General features: G+C 26.5%; 1 long non-coding RNA gene across 1 annotated transcript; it reads right to left on the bottom strand.

Moving 5' to 3' along the window:
• Positions 1-2,221: 2,221 nt before the first annotated feature.
• On the bottom strand, positions 2,222-12,564 carry LOC124814131 (uncharacterized). The gene is made up of 3 exons (XR_010641643.1): positions 12,472-12,564; positions 12,090-12,334; positions 2,222-2,352 (listed from the first exon to the last, which is right to left on the bottom strand). It is a non-coding gene; the product is annotated as an uncharacterized LOC124814131 (long non-coding RNA).
• Between the last annotated feature and the right edge of the window lie 2,403 nt (positions 12,565-14,967).

Here is a 14,967-nt window from a genome sequence, read left to right as displayed (position 1 = left end):
TTTTTACTATTTTGCTCGCATTTATGGCAGAAAACAAAACGAAGACTTTTGTTTTAAGAAAATATCTCTAATAATCATAATGCACATAATCAATGCGTTTTTAAAAACAGTTCAGTGTATCAAAACTACTGTGACTGTACAGTGACGGATGTTCATAAAACTACAATGACTTTGCAAGCAGTGAGCGACTTTTTTTAAAAAGAGAAAAACAAAAAATTATTAACTACCTGATTTCAACATTGTCGAGCAATTTAAATTTGTTTTATGCGTTAAAAATGTTTTCGGCAAAACCTGTATGACACACCCTCCCCGCTTGAAACCTACTCGCGCCAGCCCTACTTTCAAACATGTGCACACATTAATATCTTCAGCAATGACGACTGAACTACAAACAAAAAACGCGCATCCATTCTTTTAAGAGAAATAGATGACATCATGTTTTTCTAATTTGCCTATACTCTACAAAATTTGATCTACTGTGAGCTTGCTGAAAGTTTTGACTTTTGACTTTGACTGAATTCTCAATAAATTATTTTGCTTCAACCCAGCCGACACAGACGTCCGTAAAACGTCTATACAACGCCTTATAGACGTCACAAGTCCGTATGATGTTTTTAAGACGTCTAACGAACGTTCTGTACTCGCGAATTACAGAGATTTCGAACAATAGATTAAACTAAAGGCAACGCTCGAAGAAGACGATTATTTGCTTTGACAACTTTTTTAATTGACCTGAGGCAGATTCCTTCAAGGGGCTTTGATGGTTGACTTGAACATGGGTGCTTGTTACATATGATAACTCCGCGTTTTTCTATAGTTGAAAGTTTCACAAATTAAGAGTTAGAGATGCTGTAAAACACGTGCCAAGTGCAAGCCATATGCCAAAAGACCAAGGCTAGATAGGTTTTCCATATTAAATCAGGAGATTTAATGATGTCAGGCCATGGAAAACAGGCATTCTAGCGTACCATTTCTGTTGGTTGTTTTTGAAGTAAGTGTTCCACTTATAAAAATTTTGCAATGCCACACTGAGAAGTTTGTATGATTATATATATATATATATATATATATATATATATTTGATTATATATATATATATATATATATATATATTTGATTATATATATATATATATATATATATATATATATATATATATATATATATATATATATATATATATATATATATATATATATATATATATATATATATATATATATATATATATATGAAGACCCCAGTGGAAAAACAGGCGTTGTCACATTTAAAAAATATTGAGAAAGTATTTGTTAATCATTAATAAATGTCTTTATTTAAAGCAAAGAAAAAAAATTTTTGTATAAAAATTACAAAATATTTTGTTTTGAATAAATTTTAAATAAAATAATTATAATATAAATTTTTTTAAATTGCTTAGTTTCATTTGCTTTAAATAAAGACTTTTATTAATGATCAATAAATACTTTCTCAATACTTTTTAACAACGCCGGTTTTTCCACTGAGGTCTTCATATATATATATATATATATATATATATATATATATATATATATATATATATATATATATATATATATATATATATATATATATATATATATATATATATATATATATATATATATATATATATATATATATATATATATATATATATATATATATATATTTATATATTTATATATATATATATATATATATATATATATATATATATATATATATATATATATTTATATATATGTATATATTTTACAGCAATTTATGTGTGAGGTATACAGTGTTGGTGAAATAATTGATGTTTATGCTGTTTGATTTTTAATCAATAGATATACTGTATCAGATGAAATAAAGCATTTGTCAATAAAAATATTTTACAAATTATGTGCTAGGAGTCTGCCACCCTGTAAAACCGAGCTATTACTGCAAATTCTGTGAGCAAACTACTTATCTATCATTTAGAAACAATGCTCACTGAAAAATTCCTACTGTATATTACCCTAATAAAAATTGTTGGGAACAAGAAGGCAACGAGTATCATTTTAAATGGTTTGATTAGTTGCCAAATTACGTCAGAAATTCACCAAAAACTCTCTCATAAATATACATATGAAAAAATTATTATATATAAGTTTTTAGCTATTCATAATAGTAATAATCTTTTTACATTTTTACAGAAACTAACAAAATAACATAAAGAGCTAAAGCATTTACAAAAAGTAACTTAGAAAAAGGTAAATTTGTGTAAAAGTTTTTGTCTGCAAGTGCAATCGAAGAGCTTTTATAACCTTTGTTCTGAAATCTTAAGTTTGTATTTTTGTTGCAGCCCGATGCATCACAACATTCCACCTAAAAAAATTATTTTTAATTATAGTTATATATATGGCCTACTTAAATACACGGCTTTCTATTCTGCTTAAATCGAAAAAAAAAAGAAGGCCATTTGAAAAAACGTGTATTCCATCAAATGGACAAACTTTCTCAAAATATTTTTGCATTGGTCTAATCGAAATATTTACTGAACTTTGTATACTTAATCGAGGCTTCTTTTTAGTAATAAAAATAGTAATGCTGTGTTTATAGAAAACAACAAAACATTTTTAACCTTCATAATTATATATTACTAAAATGATTTTAAAAAGACATGGGTTAGATTTGTCAGAAGAAATTTTGGAATATTTAAGAACTGTACAAGAAATAAGAACACACAAACTCTCAAAAATAATCTTTAAAGGTTTAAAAAAAAAGTTATACACAAACTGATTTAAAATATAAAACAAAATATTTTTCTTTTTTCTTTTTATAAAGGCAAAAATGTCATCTGCAACAATGGAATCACTGACTCTCTTTCTGATATTATTAAAATAAATATTTGAAATATCAGTGTGTATAATTTCTTTTCCACAATTTTGGTAATTTAAACAGAAAAATGGTTGGTCTCTACTGCCATGAACTAATTTTGCTGATTTACTCAAAAACTTGAATTTATCTCTTTATTAAACTTTTTATTTGGATTATCTTCTTACTATAAATAACGTCTTTCAAACTGACAAGGAACCTGCCACCACTTATTTGGCGGTATTGTCTTAATCTTCTTTCTAACTGATCACTTTAAAAATTCAGTATAAATATATAATTATCTTCCAACAGATCTTCTATTAATGAAGCTTGACACAATAAAGTTCTTTGTAGTACTGATGATGTTTGAAGAGATAATGTACATTTCTTAAAGTTTGGAACTTTTGTGCTTTTCCATTTATTTATCAAGTCAGCAAAAGCTTGAAAAAACTTTTTATCATTAATAATAGCAGCATTTCCACGACAACTGATTTTTTGAATTTGTAAATTTGAAAAGCATCTTTATCTATTATAAAGTATTGATATCTAAACGATCAGGAAATAATGTTTTTTTGCCGCTACTACGGTAGTTTTATGGAAGATATCTAAAACAACAGTGAAATTTTGCTTGTTTTTCCCAGGATGGACAACTTTGTTATTTATTTTCGGTGTTTTTTTATAAAAAAAGTTTGACATGAAGATTTTCGTCAATACGAATACATTCCGCAACTTCAGGCATGAGTAATTCATTTTGAATAATTTTATGGAACATGACACAATCATCAAATTTTGAAAATGAATATACTGTTGGTGAATCAGCAACTGTAACAGAATTAAAATCTTCAATAACATCATTTGATAAAAACTTCTGATATCCATCTTCTCGAAAAAAAATTTCAGTTAGTAATTTCCTTGGTATAGTCTATACCAGTTATGTCTATATTATAGACATAACTGGAAGTGAAGCTGTTGCTATGCTAGCCGGGTATATTGTAGAAACAGGCTTCAAGTTATACAACAAACGAAATCATTATGCTGTTGCTCCTTTGTGTATTAAAATTTTATCAAAATGTTTTAAACAGATCACATAGTGACAGCCAAGGAATTTCTGTTTACAAATCTAACCCATTGCTTTTTCAAATCATCATCTTTTGGAAAACCAAAAACTGGAATTACTTCACCGACAAAATAATTAGAGTTAAAACCAACAACACAGCATTTATTAACCATTATTTTAACTTATAAAGAATTAAGTAGCCAAAAATAGCAGTACAAAGTTTGGCGAAGTTTCATAGAGATTGCTATTAATCCCACGCGAAAACTTTTATCCAAATTTACTTACTTAAAAGTTATAGCGCAATAATTAAAATATTTTGATAAAGCTTGTCCATTTGCTGAAATTTACGTTTTTTCCACTATATATATATATATATATATATATATATATATATATATATATATATATATATATATATATATATATATATATATATATATATATATATATATATATATATATATACATAAATATATATATATATATATATATATATATATATATATATATATATATATATATATATATATATATATATAAATATATATATGTATATATATATATATATATATAATATATATATATATGTATATATATATATATATATATATATATATATATATATATATATATATATATATATATATATATATATATATATATATATATATATATATATATATATATATATATATATATATATATATATATATATATATAAAATATAAACTGAATAAAATGTGAGCTTGTAGAAGTTCTTCTGACCATGTCACAGAGATTATTTGGTCTGTCTCCAAAAGATGTGAAACAAATGGTATTCCAGTTTTTGTGAAGAAAATAGGATTATTCACAAGTTTAATTGTGCAACTAAGTCAGCAGGAAAAGAATGGTTTAGGGATCTTTTGAAACGTCATAATAAACTTTCCGTAAGAGTTGCTGAATCAACGTCATTGCATCAAGTCATTGGTTTTAATGGAATAAAAGTTAATCGTTTTTATGATGAACTAGAAAAAATAATGTTTAATGCTAATGGAATGCAGATTATTCCACCATCAAACATATTAAAAATAGACGAATCTGGATTGTCTATAAGCCATAAACCAAGAAAAGTTGTTGCCCTGAAGGGAAAACATAGTGTTAGTGGCTTAACAAGCTCCGAAAGAGGAAAAACAATCACAATAGTTTGTAGCAAATCAGCAAGCAGATTTTTTGTCCCTCCAATGTTGATTTATCCACATTGGAGGGACAAAAAAGTCAGGGTTTAAAAAATGTGGAACATACCCATTTGATAGAAATGTGTTTACTGAAGAAGACTTTGCTGCAGCTAAGGCTGATCACTCGTATGTTTTATCAAAAATTTCAAAACCAAATATTACCTCTGAAATGCAACCTACTCTCGTCAATATGTTAGACTCTGCTGAAGATTTAGATCATATTGATTTTGTCACAGAATTTGTAATTGCTTCTCAAAAAGGTAAATCATTTTAAAAGATGTATTATTTTTACCATCTTCCACCATTTATTTTAAACACAAGTATAATTTTTTTTAAATTAAGCAAAATAATAACTTATCTGTTGTTTTATTAACCTAAAATATACATTTTAACTATTGTTTTATAAATTACATGTTGAATTTTATTCACCTTCTTTTAGTTAAATATTTTTTTTTAGAATCTGCTTCACCAACTCATCATTTACACTTCAGAAGTCATTAGAACTAGCTACCTCTGATGAAACCTCGCAACTTCATGGTGTTACATTTGGATCACTAGCTGGATTTGACATTAAAAATATAAAGGGAACAGGTATAAAAAGGAGGGTAAATCATGCTGAAAAAATTACTGGATCGCCATATAAATCTCAGCTAGAGGAATCTTTAACTTTGAAATATAAGAACAGGCAGCCACGTAAAAAGTGCATTAAAAAAAATAAATCTACACATCAAAAGACGTGTTTGAATAACCTTGATGCTAAAGGTGCAATTAATAAATAACTTTGTGCAATGCGTCAATACAGTTATAGTGATCCTGTTGATCCGTATTTAAAGGATAATTGGGATAAATGCCATAAATGCTGTAGATGGTGGCATGAAACACGTGCTGCTATATGTGATGTTTATGCTAAAAAACCGATATATATATATATATATATATATATATATATATATATATAAATATATATATATATAAATATATATATATATAAATATACATATATATGTATATATATATATATATATATATATATATATAAATATATATATATATATAAATATATATATATATATATATAAATATATATATATATATTTATATATATATATATGTATATATATATATATTTATATATATATATATATATAAATATACATATATATGTATATATATATATATATATATATATATATATATATATATATATATATATATATATATAAATATATATATATATATATATATATAAATATAAATATATATTTATATATATATATATATATATATATATATATATATATATATATATATATATATATATATATATATATATATATATATATATATATATATATATATATAAATATATATATATATATATACATCGGTTTTTGCATCCATTTAAAACAAACATGACATCCATCTAAAACACCATGACATTTAATTTAATTTCATGGAATTTATTTTAAATTTAAAAAGATGTCATGTTTGTTTTAAATGGATGCAAAACCCGCCAAGGTGTACACACATGTATACATATATATATATTTATTCCATTTATTCCAATGCATGCACACATGTATACATATGTATATAATTATTCCATGCTGCTTAGGTACACATTTTTACATGACCTTATCTTATTGATAAAACAATCATAACGTTCATTAAAAACATGCATGATGACCAACACCTTTTTTTGTATAATAATATTTATTTTGTCTGCATCAGTATCTGTGTGTTTAGCTGCTTCGTATACCGGTTTTTTCATCCATTTAAAACAAACATAATTTCCATCTAAAACAACTATGATATTCATTTAAAACACCGTGACAATCAATTAAAACAATCGTGATTTTCAATAAAAAAATTTAACGCATACGCAATCTCAACATCCTATATTATCCACACAAAAAAAAAGGTTTTATTTATATATATATTTATTTAAATTTATTTTTTATTAAATTATATTAATTTATTTTAATATTTGATTTAATTTATTTTAATATTTGATTTAAATGGATGCAAAATCTGGTAACGAGTGTCGGTATATTTAATTCATGGAAGTTATAAAACGAAAATAATATAGTTAGGCTGTCTAAATAAAATTGCAATTTTTGTAAAACTATGTGGTGCAAATTCAAAATTGTGTAATTACTTGCTTACAAATCATTAAATCTGAAAATCGCCCTCTCCTTTATTAGATCGTCTGCATCCCCAAATCGAAAAATATTTAAAGTCGCCTCCCCCCCCCCCCATTCTCCTTACGACATGGTCTGGATCCGCCCTTGCAATCTACCCTCCTAAATGCCAACAAATAAATGGACTGTTTTAAAAATTATTAATGGCAATATTGACACAGTTAAAAAATATGAGTTGCTAGTCTCTCGTTATGAAAGTCCTGCTGCAAGAACTTTTTTCGTAAGTTTTATAAACAGTTAAAATTCATTTTGTAAACGCTAGTTTTTTTTTGTAAACTAAATATCATTTTTTTTTATCTTAGATGCATTTTAGCTTAATTAAATTACATTTGCTAAAGAAAATTGGTGGAACATTGAATAGAGCTGGTAGAAACCAGAAATTGAACAGAGCTGGTAAAAACCACTGCATATGTTATGCCGCGACGTTAATAACTTTGTAATGGCAAAAATAAACATGGATGGTACAGGGAATTTCGGAAACTTCCACTCAAAAAATCCTCTAAATATAAAGTTGTTCTGTGTAATTCCAATTTTGATTTATGAATGTACATTTAAAATGGTAACTATTTTACCCAAGTTTTTTGCGGTTACAAATCAGGAGTAGTAGACGATGTTACACAAACAGGTGCATGATGAACAAGCGCACAGTGGGACAAAATCGAGTTTTTTGAGCCAAAATTATTTTCATAGTTTTTTTTATTAGAATATCAATATTTTTATATATAAAATGCATAAACAAAGTAAACATGTAGGGGAGATGGGGGCGCATTGATCGCCGTAGCAGTGTTTTGAAAATTGCGCAGAACCTGAAAGAGATGTAAAAACTTATTAACTACGAAACACATGTAGAACTATCTGGCTTTTGGAATATATAAATATTTTGATTTAAAAAAATGATAAACATGAATAATTTTAACTTTTAAACAACCCTCTCAAAAGATCAATGTACCCCAAACTATGGGGTACTATGATCTCCGACTTGGGGCACATTGATCTTATATGCGTAATATTATCTAAACGTTTAACACTTCTATAACTAAATCTTGTAAATAATTTAGTCAAAGGGTAATATTGTATAACATATAATACATCTAAATTTTTTAATTATTTTTTAAATATAGCAGTTAAACCCACTAGTCTAATTTTTAATTAAAAAATGTATAAATCACAGCAGCTATAAGCTACCCGCTTTATATACGTTTAAAACTTTACAGCAACTTGAAATTTATAAGAACTGAAATATAAAGACTGAAATAAGAATACAACTTTTAAGTTTACAAAACTTGTTAAAAGTACAATATGATTAAGAATATTTCATCATTTGTGAAAGTCAAGTTGTGAAGCAGCTTTTGGTTTACATTGTTTTTTATTCCTAAGCAAGTAATTCTTAGTTTCTTTCTTATCTTTTGTGGAGACTTTTTGTTGATTTTTGGTTTGCTTCAACATTTTCTTTTCTTTTGACAAACGAATTTCATTTCTGACAGGAGTATCAGTCAAGATCCTTGTTTTTAACTGCCTACTTTTAACATTTTTTTTTCTGGCAGATGCTTTTGGGTAAGGTTTTAAAACCTCAGGTGAGATTATAGAAGCAACACTTGTTGATACTTTGTTTAAAATACTTGTTTCAATATTTACTATAGTTATTTCAGACTCTATGTGATTAACATGTGCTGGTATCATTTCAGATTCCATGTTGTTGACAGGAGTGATAGTAACTGTATCTGGAGCAGCTCTATCTGTAACTGATGATGGTAAACATTCGTCATCTTTGAAAATTTCAGAATTAAATGGCTCAATGCCAGCTACTCTAAATCCTGTCTGTATATTAGATGGTGAGAAAGCTTTTGTATACGGTTCTCGAACTATTGAAACAATATCATAAATGGTCAATGGTCTTGGGTTTGAAACCATCCAATTATCACATGCAGAATTGTAAAACCTTTTCAATGGTCTAAAAACAGTTCTATCTAATGGCTGCAATTTATGGCTGCAATGGGGAGGAAAACTTATCATTGTAATTCCGTGTTGAATTGCAAGCTCCAAGCCTTTAACAGAAATATGACTTTCATGACTGTCGAGAAGTAACAAAACTGGAGATTCCCGAGAACAGCTTGAATATTTAACAAAATGTTTAATCCATTCTATGAAAATTTCTGAGTTCATCCAACCAGAAGGATTTGCAAATCCCACACATCCAGGAGGTCCTTCCTTAATCACGTAATCATGAAACTTTACCCTAGGAAAAATAAATAATGGAGGAATGGAATTTCCAATAGCATTAGAGGCACAACATGCAGTAACCAATGTTCCTCGTTCTGCAGATGTGATTCTTCCAACTTGTTTGCTTCCTCTACCAGCTAAAACCTTTACCGGCTTTTGAACGGTTGTTAAACCAGTTTCATCAACATTATATATACAGTTAGGATTATATTTATATCGATTTCTTACCGTTTTAAGATTTTGAAAAAACTCTCTTACGGTGTGTTTGTTAAAAGCTGTTGATCGAGCGAAGCTCGTTGCTTCAGGTGTTCGTAGAGACAACTCTGGTTGTCTTTTCATAAAACCTTGCAACCAATCAATGCCTGCAATTTTATTTTTGATCCATGATGATGGGCATATCTTATTGTTTTTTAAAGCAAATTCATATGCCAATAATCGCGTTGACCTAGTTGAAAGGCCATAGTTCATTTTTGATGCAATTAGTAAATAACTTGATAAACTTTTTTCATCTTCTGCTGTAAAAACTTGTCTATTGTTGTAGTTAGGCTTGAAAGCTTCATTTGGATTAAGCCTCTTTTTACGACAATATCTTTTTAAAGTCATTCTATCTATGTTAAACTGACGTGCTACAACATTCAGTTGTGTTCCTTCTAAAACTTTATTAACAGCTACTTTCATTGTTTCACTTGGTATAGCAACTTTATTTGTTTTTTTAATTCTATTTCTAACCATTTTAAGATCTGTAAAAAAATATATCAATAAAAACATGTTTTTAATAAATGCTAATATTTAACATAATAATATTATGTTAAATATTTTTTAATTATTATGTTAAATATTTTTCTTTTGATATTATAAAATAATAGTATTATTATTACTAGCTTAAAACATAAGTAGATTTAAAAAATGAAATGCTAAAAGCTATTGTTTGTTTATATATAGTTTTTTTTTAAATTATAAATACAATTCCATTCGTTTAACTGTATTGCTTATAAACAAAAACATGGGGCACTTCGTCTTCTATGGGGCACTTTGATCCTCCGATCAATGGGCCCCGCATAGTCAAAGATCAATGTACCCCAATAGGTATAGGTAACATATTGATAGCAATATCTACTGTATAAATTGCAGCCAAATAAAAATTATATATTATATTATACACCTAACACTTACAAATTTAAAATAAAATTGTTGTTAACCCATACAGACATCTAAATAAAAATATATTTGAATTACAAACTTTACCCTAGGAAAAATAAATAATGGAGGAATGGAATTTCCTCCATTATTTGTTTTCCTCCAATTTTCTTTGATGTAAGCAGTGAAGTTCAAGTTGCTTTGTATTTTTTGAATTTACTTTATGTGGTGATATCAGGAATCAGCACAATTAGCATAAATTTATATGCAGTAATTAGCGGCTATCATCTAACTAAAACGCTGTTAAATTTTTTGCCTTGTAATAATATCAATTTATGAATAGATATGTGGCTCGAAATTTTGGTGCTAAAATAATGAAACTACTTTCTTCATAAAGTAAAATATTTTAGCTGAAAATCCAATCCATTTTTGTTTGAAAAACAATACGTAGAAACATTTAGTTTTGACTTTATTTAAAGATATCATTTTTGTGTAATATGAGCATGCTCAAATACAGCATGAACGGTAGATGTAATTGAAATTCTGAGGGTTTTGTATGATTGTATGGGATTCTGAGGATTTTTGATTTTGAGGGCTTTGTATGACTTGCGTGATTTCTTAAAAAAAAAAAGCTGCTTATTGAGTCTCTTTCAAAGAATGAAATTTTATCTTGATTTTCAATTATAAATGCATTATTCAATTATAATGTATTATAAATGAACCAGTGAATGTTAAAAGGGCGGAAGTCCAATATTGTAAACCTTCGGGAAACTAAAAATTACTGCATTTTCCCTCGTAGTAAATTTTTTTAATGATTTAATAATTATTTTTTTTGAAGGTGAAAACATTATCCTCTTCAAAACAAATATTATTAAACTATTAACAAAAATTACTACGGGGAAAAATGCAGTTTTATTTGGTTTCCCGAAAGTTTTCATAGTTGGACTTCCGTCCTTTTAACATTCACCGATTTAAATGAGTTAAAACAAAAATTGATTATAAGATTAAAAAAGTTTTTTTTACATAACATTTACATGACAGGTATTAAATTAGTTTTAGTAGTAAATGGTCAGTAAACAGTTTTAATTACTCTAAAATTCTTTTTTAAAGCTCTAAAACTATTTTTTTTTTTTTTTACTTCAGTTGTTTTTAATTTTAGGTTTTATAAAGTTCTTAAACTTTTTAAAAAGAAGTTTGCATAGTAAAAAGTTACTATGATTCTATTTTTGCTAAAGTCAATTTTCTGCCTACGGCAGATGATTTTCAAGCAAGTCAATTAATATTGTAAAACTATAAAATATATTTGTCAGTTTGATAATAAACTAAACTTTATTTATTTTAACTAATGAATATGTCTTAATCTAATTTTATAAGAGTTTAAATTATAAACTTTAATTTCAAGTCTCAATTTGATCTTACCGTGCATTTGCTACCATCATTCATCTCCAATGCGCGGCAATGGGATTGACAACTTGAAAACTTATCTCCACAATATTTTGCATAAACTGTTTCAATGGTTGTTTTATTTACACTAATGTACATTTCGAACTCGTAAGAAATAGTAACACATTGTTCTTTTTTTTTATTGCAATTTTTTAGATATTGGACTTGATGACAATCCAGTTTGTAATAAGAAGAACAGGTAAAACATGAAAAGGTGTTACCTAAAAAATTGAAGATATTAAAGTAGAAATATATTTTATTAGATATTTATTAATACATTTTTGTCAAGACCAAACAATTTAGTTTAAATAAATTCTCCGTTTTACTGAAATTAATCATAAAAGATTAAGCAACGTACATGCATTTATCTGCCATAATAACATTAACATCGTTAATATGAAGTTCATTTTTGTTTAGTGTTTTGTTTTTAGTGTAGTGTTTTTTTAGTTAGAAACGTTTTAGATCACTAGTTTTTAGCTTGAGATGAAGTTTGGGCAAGTCAAAAAAGAAAGTTATTTTTTAGCTTTTGAAAATGATAAATAAAGGAAGACAATTCATTTCACAAACACAATTGCCTACTAAACTTAATTTTAATGAGCATTTTTTATTAGGAGTGTGAATAATTCATAATACTATAGGAAAAATTTTCAACAATTTTATTTTCAATTTTATCCTTATTTATAGATTTCTTGTAATAGATTTATTGTTATCTAACATTTATTGTAAATGAAAATTTATTGTGTTTAAGAACTGATTAAGATTTAGAAAATGAGAGAAAATAATAAAAGCATTTAAGTTTATTTGAATTGATAAGTTTCTCACCAATACAAATTGATGAAGAACTCATCAATACAATCAAACTTCCTCATTAGAAGCTGCATTTCTACGGCTTTGCATGACAAGGCCGTTAGGTCATTTTGAGTTCCCATAAAAAACGGTAGTAAAAAAATATTGTCTCAATTAATCAGAAAAAAAGAACCACTTCTTGGTTATGGTGTTTAAGTCAGTTCTTAAAACACTCAGTTTTTAAGTATTTTTTGCACGGATTTCTACAAATGAGAAGCCCTAGAAAAAAATGGGCACAAAAAAACCGTCATAGTGTAATTTGTATTAGTAAAATTTGTGAAGTGTATTGGTAGAGTCATGAATAATAGCTTATATATAATGCTCTTCTTAAAAGAGCATATGTCATTAAGGTAGGATTGCCTACTGATGATACTAGATGGTATCAGCTGTCTTTCTGTTTCAAAATCATAAAATTATATCACAGGTGGCATGCCCACCTTTTCCAATCAACCCATCAATTATAAGAAGACTGAACGGCTTGTTTTCAATCCTTTTGCATTTTGTCAAAGCTCATTTTAAAAAGTATTGTAATAAAATTAAGTATTACATGTATTATTTAAGAAAATCGTTTCGATTGTTGCTCTGTGCATAAAATTGGTTTCATTCTCTTTTGCTCTTGATCAGCCAGTTGTCGGTTTTTTTAGCCCTGTTTTTGTAAGATATCTTCTTGTTTTCATCAAAACTTTTGGATAAGCATATTAGAATACCTTTATTTTTACAGATTTTACATTTTCTGTACATTTCAGTTTTGTTTTTGATTTCTTTTTTTTAAGGCACAAGTTCTGCTGTTCTTATCTTCCTGCAAAAATAATTGAATTCATCATTCGAGTTCCAGGCCCGGTTCTTTAACATATTTATATTTATTTTGAGTTACAGATATGACTTGCCATTAAAACACGAGTTATTAATGTTTTCTTATATAAATTTCAAAATCTAATTTAAATAACAAAGCAGATTTATATTTTTGAACACCATTTTTACCTTTCTACGATTTAATAATCAATACGGCAGCCCTAAAAATACATCCGGTCATAACCTCTCAAAATTGAAGAGGGTTCAAACTTTATATGATAGTAATTTTTAAACAGTAAAAAATTATACTCTGAAATTGTAAATTTATTGATTAATATAAATTTAGCTTAGGATAGTAGAAAAATAATATATATATATATATATATACATATATATATATATATATATATATATGTATCAACTAGTTGCTCTCACGTTTGAGGCAGGGGGCGAAAATTTTGGGGCTTTTCAGTTCTCAATCATATTTTTTTTGCAAAGCATACTTTATTGACATAAGTATAAACATGTAAATGTTTGGAGTTTGCATCATGTCTGAAATTTAGTATCTCAAATACCAAAAAATAATGTATTCGCAATAATGTATGCTCTAATTCTAAAGTTGTTAAGTAAGAAACTTGATCGGGCAGTTACAGAAATGACGTTGAAGCACTTTCAACTGGCTATTCACACAATAATCAGAACCAAATGATCAAAAAGAATGGTTTTCTAATTAAAATATGTACCAAGTATTCAAAAAAACATTTCTTGTAGTTTCAATAACAACTTTGGAAATACTTATGCATCGACACAAGGGTTGTCTTCTTTTCAGATTTAGACTTTTTTGCTATGTCAAATGAAAATATTTTGAAAAAATGAAAGTTAAATGCAATTAGTATATATATTGAATTCAATTTGATATATCTTGAGTGCAGTTTAAAATATGTTATATGCAATAAATTAATCTAATATTAGATACATTATAATTTTAAACTCTGTAATTTGACTTTATATATAAAGATAACTTTGCAAAGAACTTATAAGTTCTTTGCAAAGTTCATTACTTTGTAAAAGTTGAGCAAAAAATAATGCTAACTGTCATAGAAGTCTAACAAAAAAAAGTAAAATTTTTGTCATGAATAATAAATTTCTATTTTTATTAGATAAATGAATTCTATTTTAACAGTCCGTTAAACATTTTAATAAAGTTTTCTTTATT

Source organism: Hydra vulgaris, chromosome 11 (genome assembly GCF_038396675.1).
Source record: "Hydra vulgaris chromosome 11, alternate assembly HydraT2T_AEP".
Classification (NCBI taxonomy): domain Eukaryota; kingdom Metazoa; phylum Cnidaria; class Hydrozoa; order Anthoathecata; family Hydridae; genus Hydra; species Hydra vulgaris.
Note: the sequence above shows the minus strand (reverse complement) of the source record. Positions and strands in the feature narration are given on the sequence as shown.